The sequence below is a fragment of the Mytilus galloprovincialis genome, chromosome 4 (assembly GCF_965363235.1).
Source record: "Mytilus galloprovincialis chromosome 4, xbMytGall1.hap1.1, whole genome shotgun sequence".
Classification (NCBI taxonomy): Eukaryota; Metazoa; Mollusca; class Bivalvia; order Mytilida; family Mytilidae; genus Mytilus; species Mytilus galloprovincialis.
The window spans coordinates 58,338,126-58,350,409 of record NC_134841.1 but is presented as its reverse complement, the minus strand read 5'-3'; the positions used below and the strand labels follow the sequence as shown (position 1 = coordinate 58,350,409).

The 12,284-nt window shown below is 33.3% G+C and overlaps 1 long non-coding RNA gene across 1 annotated transcript; it reads left to right on the top strand.

The window, feature by feature from the left end:
- The first annotated feature begins 1,075 nt into the window (after positions 1-1,075).
- LOC143072533 (uncharacterized) lies at positions 1,076-11,545 on the top strand. Its single transcript, XR_012977225.1, has 3 exons — positions 1,076-1,174; positions 6,056-6,133; positions 11,300-11,545. It is a non-coding gene; the product is annotated as an uncharacterized LOC143072533 (long non-coding RNA).
- The last annotated feature ends 739 nt before the right edge of the window (positions 11,546-12,284 follow it).

Here is a 12,284-nt window from a genome sequence, read left to right as displayed (position 1 = left end):
GGAACAATCACTACGACAACATCATATCAAATGCAAATAAATCTCTTGGCTTTCTGAGGCGAAACTTAAAAATTTCTAACACCAGTATCAAACCCCGTGCTTACCAATCAATAGTGAGACCAAAACTTGAATATGCCTGTAGTTTATGGGATCCACACACAGCAGAATATAAAATAAGCTTGAAATGGTACAGAGGCGTGCGGCCCAATATGTATGTAACAATTACCACAACACCAGTAGTGTTACATCCATGTTAAACGAACTACAATGGCCCTCACTCACTGAGCGCCGCCTCAAAACCAGACTTATCATGTTCTACAAGGTCATTCATGGACTCATTGCCATCCCATCACTAGTCCTCATACCATTAGATACTAGAACAAGAAAATCTCATACTCAAACATTTAGGCAAATATCCACCTCTAAAGACAGCTACAAATGGTCATTCTTTCCACAAACAATCATCCAATGGAACTTGTTACCACAAGTTGTGGTAGCATGTCAAACCATTGAAACATATAGAGATCAGTTGACACCAACTGTTCTCCACAACATAATGTAATTCTATAAATAACAATGTACATATTTTTTAATCACTTGTTGTTTTCTTACATGTAAATATCACCAAGTATTCGACAAATTTAAAGATATATTTTTGTTCATATTTTTAATCATATACTCCGCGCATTTAACAGTTCGTAATCTTCAAGCAATGAAGCTGTAACTGTATATCAGAAGAAGAAGAAGAAGCTAACATTCCAATTTTTAATAACAGTTAACAGCAAATACAATCTCACAATAACAGATAACAATAAAAATAATAGTCCTACAACAGCTAACAAGGAATTAGACAATAACAGCTAACAGCAAATATATTTTCAGAATAACAGATACCAAAGAATTGAATTACCCCATAACAGCATAACAGTTAAACCCCTTGCCCCCCTCAAAGTTAATAACTTGAACAGATTTCACAATACTGTATTTAGGCTGCATGGTTCATTGGACAAAATGCCTCACGGCTATTAATTGGGCACTATGATTTGGCGGGATAGTTCTTTTGTTCTAATTTGTGAACACTTTATCATGGAATTCATTTTGAATTACTAGTTACACGAAACAGGCTGTTCACTTAGGATAAATATAACTTTGGTTGGGAAGTCTCTTGCATAAGGTAGATTGTATTCTTTCTTTAATAATAATGAAAAAGTAATAGAAGTGTTGCACAAAATGAATGTCAAGTTTATTTTGGTGGATGTCGAAAACGAGTTTATAAAAAGACAGAAAGAAGATTCAACATTCAAATTTCATAATTCAGTAATCTGCTTTGAATTTGTTACACTACTATATTTTCCCTGGCGGGTCTACTCGACCCGCACGGCCTGTGTGTGTGTGTGTGTGTTTTTTTTTTATGTAAATCGAGTTGAAATAACATGCCATAGAAATAAATAGAAATAAAAAAAAAACAAAAAAACAGGTCTATAAAGTATGTAGTATAAACCATATTCAGTGCTTTACAGGATTGTATAGTTGAGTCTATCATTTTTGTTGTACTGACAACTATAACAACCCCTCAAATGAGGGGTAGCCTATCAATGTAATGACTATCCCTATTATGAGGGGTACACTTCAAGTCATATAAAATATTTTTTTTTGTAAAAACCACTTAGTACAAATGAGCACATATTTATATTATCTGAAGAAACTTTACCCAAAGAACCATAGGCGGGTTCTATGGGGAGGGGGGGGGGGGGGCTTTCTTTGGAAAAATTTGGTTGATTATATGATTACATATATATAGGGATTCACTGAAGCAAGACTGGAGGGGGGCCTCCTTAGGACAGTCAGCAGCAGCCCCCCCCCTTATGATAAGTTCTGGATCCGCCACTGAGAACTTTACATCTATCTGGTATTATATGGTCAAAACATGTCCCCCCCCTTTTAAGTTAAAAAAATCAATGTTTTTCTTCAACAGCTAGTTAAATGTCACCCCATTGACTGATGGACAGTCCCAAATTTAAGGGTTATCTCCACCTGGGGTGGCAACCTGTATTTTAATTTGTAGGTCCTGCCAAAAACATGAATGATGCAACAAAATCATATTTTATGGCCACTGGAAATGTGCTACATGCACAATATGCGAGGTAAGCTAAGCATTATTTTGAATTAATTAACTTGGCATGTTTTTTTTTCCATATGATTTCTCTCGTCTAAAAATGCCAAGCAAGCTATAGTTATGAAATTATAAATTTAACTAATGAAAAGGAACATTAATTACTAAAATGTCAAGGCAACAACAAACATAACTTTTCAGGAGAACTAGATAAGTTTATTTTACATGACTTCATGACAGAAAGTTTTAAATGGAAAAAAAAAATGAAATTTCTGCATGAAAATTTCAAAGAATTAAGCCTATTAAACCAATAAATTAAAAATCCTTGCCTTATTAAAACTCAAATTGTTTTATATTTCACAAAAGTAAACACTTTCCCGAAAGTAATTCCTCTTGTCTGATAATATAAACCACCTGAATTTCAATAATAGAGTCAACATATTTATACAGCTGAAATTTCTGTATAGAAAAAAGTACTTTTTTTTATAAAAGAAACCTGCGTCTTCAAATTCATAAAATCAAAATTTTAATCAGACTGATAATACAATATGTTTAAAGTGCTTAGTGTAAGACCACAATTAGGCACTTTATAATATTAAGCACTGAAGCCTCTGAATAATTTGGAAGATTTTTCAATGTCTTGATGGCATTGCAATGCATTGGAGTGGTACCACAATGATACTATTATATTTGTTAACTTTTTTTTATGCACCACCTTCAATAGTAGAGGGCATTATGTTTCCTGGTCTGTGCGTCCGTTTTTGTTCGTCCGTCCGTTCATCTATCCATTTGTCCAGCTTCAGGTTAAAGTTTTGGTCAAGGTAGTTTTTGATGAAGTTGAAGTCCAATCAACTTTAAACTTAGTACACATGTTCCCTTTGATATTATATTTAATGCCAAATTAAAAGTTTTGACCCCAATTTCACGGTCCACTGAACATTGAAAATAATAGTACAAGTTCATGTACTTTAGACACATTCTTGTTTTTGTCAAGCCTGCAACTTTTGTTGCAGAAAACTGAACATAGGGATAGTGAGCGATCCGGCGTCAGAATTAGCTAACTTCTTAAAAGCTTTATATATGGATGCCTCATGTTACGAAGTTTCTGTCAGTCACATGTCCGATGTCCTTGACCTAATGTTTATGATTCAGTGACTACTGTAATAAAAAGTTAAGATTCTTGCCTAATGTTAAATTATCTCTTATTATTAGCTCACCTGGCCAAAGGGCCAAGTGAGCTTTTCCCATCACTTTGCGTCCGTTGTCGGTTGTCCGTCGTTGTCTGTCGCCGTTAACTTTTACAAAAATCTTCTCCTCTGAAACTACTGGGCCAAATTAAACCAAACTTGGCCACAATTATCATTTGGGTATCTAGTTTAAAAAATGTGTCCGGTGACCAGGCCAACCAACCAAGATTGCCGCCATGGCTAAAAATAGAACATAGGGGTAAAATGCAGTTTTTGGCTTATAACTCAAAAACCAAAACATTTAGAGCAAATCTGACATGGGGTAAAATTGTTTATCAGGTCAAGATCTATCTGCCCTGAAATTTTCAGATGAATTGGACAATACGTTGATGGGTTGCTTCCCCTGAATTGGTAACTTTAAGGAAATTTTACTGTTTTTTGTTATTATCTTGAATGTTATTATAGATAGAGATAAACTGTAAACAGCAATAATGTTCAGCAAAGAAAGATTTACAAATAAGTCAGCATTTCCGAAATTGTCAATTGACCCCCTAGGGAGTTATTGTCCTTTATAGTCAATTTTTAACAATTTTCATAAAATTTGTAAATTTTTACTAACATTTTCCACTGAAACTACTGGACCAAGTTCATTATAGATAGAGATAATTGTAAGCAGCAAGAATGTTCAGTAAAGTAAGATGTACAAACACATCACCATCACCAAAACACAATTTTGTCATGAATCCATCTGCTTCCTTTGTTTAATATTCACCTAGACCAATGTGAGCGACTCAGGCTCTTTAGAGCCTCTTAGTTAGTAATAGGATAACTATTTTTGGTATGTGAGTACCTAGCAAGGTCCTCATGCCCGTCAGACAGTTTTCACTTGACCTTGACCTCATTTCATGGATCAGTGAACAAGGTGAAGTTTTGATGGTCAAGTCCACATCTCAGATACTATAAGCAATAGGTGTTGTACATTCAATGTATGAAAGGACTGTAAGGTGAACATGTCCAACTCGGGCCTGCAGGTAACATCTGACCTTGACATCATTTACATGGTTCAGTTTCTTATACTGTTTGCAATGCAATTATAAGTCTACTACATTTGGTGTATGGAATAATTGTAAGGTGTACATGTCTAGCTGACAGGTGTCATGACCTTGACCTCATTTTCATGGTTCAGTGGTCAAAGTTAAGTTTTTGAGTTTTGGTCTTTTTTTTCTAATACTATATGCAATTGGTCAACTATATTTGGTGCATGGAAATATTTTATGATCTATATATCAGTCGCACAATTTTTATTTGACCTTGACCTCTTGTTCACAGTTCATTGCTCATTGTTTAGTTTTTGGGTTTTGATCTGTTTTTCTTAAACTATAAGCAATAGGTCAATTATATTTGTTGTATGGAAGAATTGTTAGCTGTACATGCCTGCCTTGCATGGTTCATCTGACCTTGACCTCTTTTTCGTGGTTTATTGCTCATTGTTAAGTTTTTGTGTTTCTGTCTGTTTTTCATGAACTTCATGTATAAGCAATAGATCGATTATCTATATTTGTTGTATGGAAGAATTGTCAGCTGTACATGTCTGTCTGGCATGGTTCATCTGACCTTGACCAAGTTTTTTTTCCTGCAAACTTTAATTTATATTTTTTAGTATCATTACAAAGTTATAAAGCATGGAAATTGATAAGTGTTTGTGGTAATTGAAATAGCACTTCAATCCAACTGAACAATGCACTAAATCTTTTAAAAATAATTTGTATGATTGTCAATGAGACAAACTTTCACCAGAGACCAAATATGTTGAGGTAATTGTAACCTATACAGTTCACACACAATATAGCCTTCAACACAGAGCAATATATCCCATATACATAAAGATCTGATTGCTATTAAATTTTTCTTCCCCCTCCCCCCTTTGGGTGATTTAGGTCATCTTTCATTGTAATATCACTTCCTGAAAATTGTGAGTTATGGGCTGTGCATGAATGTCAAAACTTTTATTTTAGATCATTTGAATTCTCGTTGGACTGTTTACTCATCTTTATTAATGTCTTTTAACTGCATGCAGGGTCTGAACACTTTTCATTGGCTTGTGATGATCAGAAGGTTTATTGAAATACCACATCCTCCAGACATATTGTCATTACGCAGGCTGTCTTATAGTTGTTAATTTCTGTGTCATTTGTTCTCTTGTGGAGAGCTGTCTCATTATACCCCATCTTTTTACTTTTATACGCCCATTTAAGGGACATATTATGGTATACCTTGTCCAACAATAACTCCAAAATGCCAATTGGCATTAAAACTTTGATAATTATTTTTAAAATGTTTTGAGGTAAGCTCCCTTTCAATCTTTAAAAATTTTGAATTTTGTGTTTTATAAGTCATGAGATTTTATTCATAAAAAAATTGGGGATTTTCCCGTTTTTCAGACAATAACTCAAGTGCTTTGAGCAGTTTTCATGAAAATTTGGTGACGGGTTTCTACCTATTAAATTAAACCTCCTTTAATTATTTTTTTTTATAAATTTATAACATTGAGGACTTATGGAACTTTATTCTTCAAAAGCGTCCAGCGTATCATGCGCTTGGAAATCTTTTCTCTAATTTAGTCTAACAGAACAAAAGAAAAGCTTCTGATTGTCAATTTGGATATCTTCATATAACTTTGATTTAAGTATATTTTTTATTTCAATTACTAACTGTTTTCTCATACATATAAGAATATTTTTTTTTTGTATTACAGATGGATGAGCCCAGATGAAAGTTCAGTCCTGACACCTACAGGCAGACGATTTCATTTTAGTTGCCAGATAATGATGATGTAAGTATTTGCTGATTACAATTGTATTTGAAACTATGTTAAAATTTGTTAGATAATAAAAAATAGTTTTCAAATTAGTTGGAGAAATGGCTTGAAAATTAGTTTTCAAATTCGTTGGAGAAACAGCTTGAAAAATCATTACAAATTAGTCCAAAATTTATTTTTCAAATTTATACTCGAATGAAATGTATTTTATAATATATATACAATATATACAGTGATACAATTCTTTATAGTTACTTAATGTCTATAATATATGTTCTAATAACTTGAAATCTCATAGTTCAAAAATATTAACATTTTACAACTCATTTTACCCCCTTCCCCCTTTTGAAAAAGGGGGAGGTGGGGGTAGGTAATACTGTTTTACCTCTGTCTGTCGATCCAGCCATCAATTCATCAGTCCGTCCCATGAATATTTTTCATTTAAGTAATAGGTCAACTATATTTGTTGTATGGAAGAATTGTTAGCTGTACATGCCTGCCTGGCATGGTTCATCTGACGTTGACCTCACTTTCATGGTTTGTTGGTCAATGTTTAGTTTTCTTGATTAATGTTAAGTTTATGTAACAGTTGTAATAAAGCTTTATATTTAAGACTATCATCAATGATTAGTAAAGAAGGCGAGACATTTCAGCGTGTGCACTCTTGTCCTGGTTAAAGTTAAGTTTATGTGACAGTTGTACTAAAGCTTTATACTTAGGACTGTCAACATAATATCAATGATTAGTAAAGAAGGCGAGACATTTCAGGGTGTGCACTCTTGTTGAAATTTTAATAACTTTCTAAAACTATCCTGGATTTCTACCAAACTTTGACAGAAGCTTGTTTGTGATCATAAGATAGTATCCAGAAGTAAATTTTGATAAAAAAAAATCCGGTTTTTCCCAATGGACTTAAGTTTTTTCTGCCAGGAAACATTACATTCACTCTGTGGTAAAAGATTTTAATACGACTGCAAAAATTTTTGCAGTCGTATATTGGTATCACGTCGTTGTCGTCAGCGGCATCCAAAGACAGATGGTTTCCAAATAATAACTTTAGTATAAGTAAATGGAAATCAATAAAATGTTAACACAATGTTTATAACCACAAAAGGAAGGTTGGATTGATTTTGGGGGCCGAAAACATACATTCATCTAATGACATCTTGTTTCAGGACAAGTTGTGTATAAGTATTTCAATTACTCTGAAATTGTACCAATCCATAATGTTCATACTATTAAGTAGAAGTTTGGGATTTCTTGTAAGGGTTATGGGCAAACAGTTAAGGAATTAAGGACCAAAAAGTAGCCAAAAACAAGCATTTTTGAAGTTTTGGGACAATAACTTATGTTTAATTGTATGGATCTTTCTGACATTGTACAACAAGGTTCCATATAATGAAGGGAATGTTTGGTGTCAGTCTGGGGTTAATATCCCTAAACATTTAGGAATAAGAGGCCAAAAAGAAGCATTTTTCTAGTTTACAGATAATAAGTTGTGTTAAAGTGTATGGATCTCTCTGAAATTATACTACAAGGTTTCTTAGGCGGCAACCATTTGATTTTCTGAGGGGAGGGGGCTATGGATTTTTTTTCTGGACAAACATTTTTTTTGCCGAATTTTTTTTTTCAATGTTAGCATTAAATACAGTGGCAGCCCAAATAAGCATTTTTAGCTCACCTGGCCCAAAGGTCAAAGTGAGCCTTTCTCATCACTTGGCGTCTGGCGTTGTCCAGCGTTGTTAGCTTTTACAAAAATCTTCTCCTCTAAAATTACTTGGCCAAATTTAACCAAACTTGGCCACAATCATCATTAGGGTATCTAGTTTAAAAAATGTGTCTGGTGACCCGGCCAACCAACCAAGATGGCTGCCATGGCTAAGAATAGAACATAGGGGTAAAATGTAGATTTTGGCTTATAACTCTGAAACCAAAGCATTTAGTGCAATCTGACATGGATTAAAATTGTTTTTCAGGTTAAGATCTATCTGCCCTGAAATTTTCAGTTGTATTGGACAATGGCTTGTTTGGTTACTGCCCCTGAATTCGAAATTTTGCCGTTTTTGATTATTATCTTTAATATTATTATAGATAGATATAAACTACAAACAGCAATAATGTTCAGAAAAGTAAGATCTACAAATAAGTCAACATGACTAAAATGGTCAGTTGACCACTTAAGGAGTTATTGCCTTTTATAATCAATTTTTACCAATTTTTCATAAATTTATGTAGTCTTTCACAAAATTCCTCTGAAACTACTGGGCCAAATTTAACCAATCTTATCCACAATCATAATTAGGGTATTTATTTAAAAAATGTGTGTGGTGACCTCGCCAACTAACCAAGATGGCTGCCAAATAGAACATAGAGGTAAAATGTAGATTTTGGCTCAGGAGCCTGTAATTCAGTGGTTGTCGTTTGTTTATGTGTTACATATTTGTTTTTCGTTCATTTTTTTCATAAATAAGGCCGTTAGTTTTCTCGTTTGAATTGTTTCCATTGTCTTATCGGGGCCTTTTATAACTCACTATGCGGTATGGGCTTTGCTCATTGTTGAAGGCCGTACGATGATCTATAGTTGTTAACGTCTGTGTTATTTTGGTCTTTTGTGGATAGTTGTCTCATTGGCAATCATACCACATCTTCTTTTTTATATTATAACTCTGAAACCAAAGCATTTAGAGCAAATCTGACAGGGAATTAAATTGTTAAAAAAATCAATATCTATGATTAATAATAATATAAAATATAATTCTGTTCAGCAAAGTAAGATGTAGAAATAAGTCAACATGCCTTAAATAGTCAGATGACCCCTTAAGGAGTTATTGTCCATTTTTTAGTCAATTTTCAACAGTTTTCATTAATTTTGTTAATTTTTACAAAATATTTTCCTCCGTTACTAAAGGGCCAATTTTATTATAGATAAAAAACATTGTAAGTGGCAAGAATTTTCAGCAAAGTAAGATCTACAAACACATCACCATCACCAAAACACAATTTTGTCATGAATCCATCTGTGTCCTTTGTTTGATATGCACATAGATCCAAGGTGAGCGACACCGGCTCTTAAGAGCCTCTATTGGTAGTTTTCAGTCAATAACTTGTCTTTTTAAAAGTGTATAAATCTCTCTGAAATGATACCACAAGTTTCCATACTACAAAGGATGGTTATAGGGGGTAATGGAACAAATCATTAAGCAATAAGGGGCAAAAAAGGGGGGGACAAAGGTTTTTCTGGACAACTTAAACAATTTGAAAGCAGTGTAAGTAGCATATTAATCTATTGTAATAAAAATTCATAATATCTAATAAAATTTGTAGATTTAGCTAACAAAGTCCTTATATTTGTATGAAGTAACATTTGTTTATAGTGGAAAATTGTTTTAACCTTGAATAAGCTTCAATTTAAAATTGCTTGCTAGTCCCTCTCTGTGATAACCATTAGATAACTCTGGTTCATTTCTCAATCAATCTATCATGAAGGGACAATCATAGTCTTTTTCAAAAAGGATGAATGGTTCTTTCTATTGGTATGTTATCATTTTAAACGTTTCAAATTTATGAAATGATATTCGTACACCAATGTTTTTTGATACACCAATTACTAAAGCTGAAATATATTGAATTGATACATTTTGTAATTATTCAAAATTATATCAGAAACATATATTATAAAATAATGAACCTGTTAAAGGGAGACAATACTTGCATAACTTTTTCGAATTGGCACATAATACAACGGAATGTCACTCTTGCATACAAATGGCACATCAATATAATTAATTAACTCTACAATCGTGCTCTACCTTCAATAATGATTCTAAATTAATTATAAATATAACCAAAATTTGTTAATCTATAGATAGTGAAGACTAATGAAAGCTAACCCACTGTTAAAATATTTCTTTGCAATTTTTTAAAACTTCCTCAGAAAAATGCTCGAGCCACTTGACTTTCCTAGCTCATAATTAACGTTTTTACACAATATTTAAATAAAGTAGCTAAAGATTATTCATTTCTCAAAGTGTAAGAAGCAATCATAAGTACGTGTTAAGATCCGACTAAATACCTATATCCCGATATCATCAGGTAAATTTGCTAGTGTATGGGAGGTAATCCAATTAAAATTTTAAGAATACTATTAAATTTATCCTTACTTGTGGAAAGACCTGCAATTGTTCTCTGAACAATTGGATTTTAAGTTTCTTTATATTTTTTATAGCCTATAGAAAATATATAGCATAGGTAACTTCAAAGAATCGAAAGTGATGTTTATATCTATACTGAGCTAAAAAAGTTTAGCAACAAAAATATGAAATTTTATTACAAAAAGATAATAAAAAAAAATGGAATTATGACATGTCAGAAGCAACATGAATGTTTAACACTCATATTCATTAGGATATTTTTTGTATGGAGCACGGGAGGGTCAAAATGCGGAAATGAGTATAGTGTTATTCAAAATCAATTTCTCTGCCATGTTCTAAGTGCAGCTACCCTTAGTCAATGCACTACTCTTGTGGCCAGAAAAAACTTACCACATGTTGACGATTGTTGTTTTTGGTCTACGGCATATTGACCTATCCTGTGTTGTTGCAATTTGTTGATTTTTGTTTGCTAGTCCCTAAACTGTTGACTTATGCACATAAAGTCGAGCCACGACGTCAGCAACACTCACATTCCAAGAGCCATCTGACCGTCATTTTCCGAGAGGAATGGTTGACGCTTCATGCAATTTTTTTAAACTTTTATGTGTTTTTCTTACAAATGGTGTGTTTCTGAACGTGTGTGCAAAAAAAATATAAATTTGTTTTTAAAGTACAGGTACAGAAAGTAAAACATCAATTACACGTGCAAAGCTGAAATGGCACGAAATCAATCACCTGGCAAAAAGTACGACTCTTTAAAATTTCAGGTAAAACTAAGGATTATATCAATGATGTTTAATAAAAAAAAAAAACCAGAAACAACAAATAACAATGAAAAAAAAAGTGTTGCTAAACTTTTTTGGCTCAGTATATTTCATTTTTATGTTTTCATATGTATGGTGTTTTTTTCTTTCTGTTTCCTATAGGTGTATTTCTTTCTTCTTTTTTTTTTAATCTATTTCCATTTTCTATAGGTCACTTTAAAGAATTATAAGTGAGGTATAGCTATCTATTTCATTTTATGTTTTAGGTGGCGTCCAGGATCAGACAGCAGGTAAGTTTTGATAGGATTGTGTGCATGTTTGTATGCCTTTTTGTCCAAGTTTCCTCTAGGTGGCGTCCAAGGATCCAAAGGAAAGGTATGTTAAGATAAGATTGTGTTTTTGTATGCCTTTTTTCCAAATTTCCTCTAGATGCCTTCAAAGGATCCAACGGAAAGGTATGTTAAGATAAGATTGTGTGTTTATATGCCTTTTTGTCCAAGTTTCCTTTAGGTGCCGTCAAAGGATCCAACGAAAAGGTATGTTAAGATAAGATTGTGTGTTTGTATGCATTTTTGTCCAAGTTTCTTCTAGGTGCCGTCAAAGGATCCAACGGAAAGGTATGTTAAGATAAGATTGTGTGTTTGTATGCATTTTTGTCCAAATTTCCTCTAGGTGGCGTCAAAGGATCAGACAGCAGGTATGTTAAGATAAGATTGTGTGTTTGTATGCATTTTTGTCCAAATTTCCTCTAGGTGCCTTCAAAGGATGCAACGGAAAGGTATGTTAAGATAAGATTGTGTGTTTGTATGTATTTTTGTCCAAATTTCCTCTAGGTGGTGTCAAAAGATCGGACAGACAGGTATGTTAAGATAAGATTGTGTGTTTGTTTGCATTTTTGTCCAAATTTCCTCTAGGTGGCGTCAAAGAATCAGACAGCAGGTATGTTAAGATAAGATTGTGTGTTTGTATGCATTTTTCTCCAAATTTCCTCTAGGTGGCATCAAAGGATCAGACAGCAGGTATGTTAAGATAAGATTGTGTGTATGTTTGTATGCATTTTTGTCCAAATCTCCTCTAGGTGCCTTCAAAGGATTCAACGGAAAGGTATGTTAAGATAAGATTGTGTGTTTATATGCCTTTTTGTCAAAGTTTCCTCTAGGTGCTGTCAAAGGATCCAACGGAAAGGTATGTTAAGATAAGATTGTGTGTTTGTATGCATTTTTGTCCAAATTTCCTCTAGGTAGCCGTCAA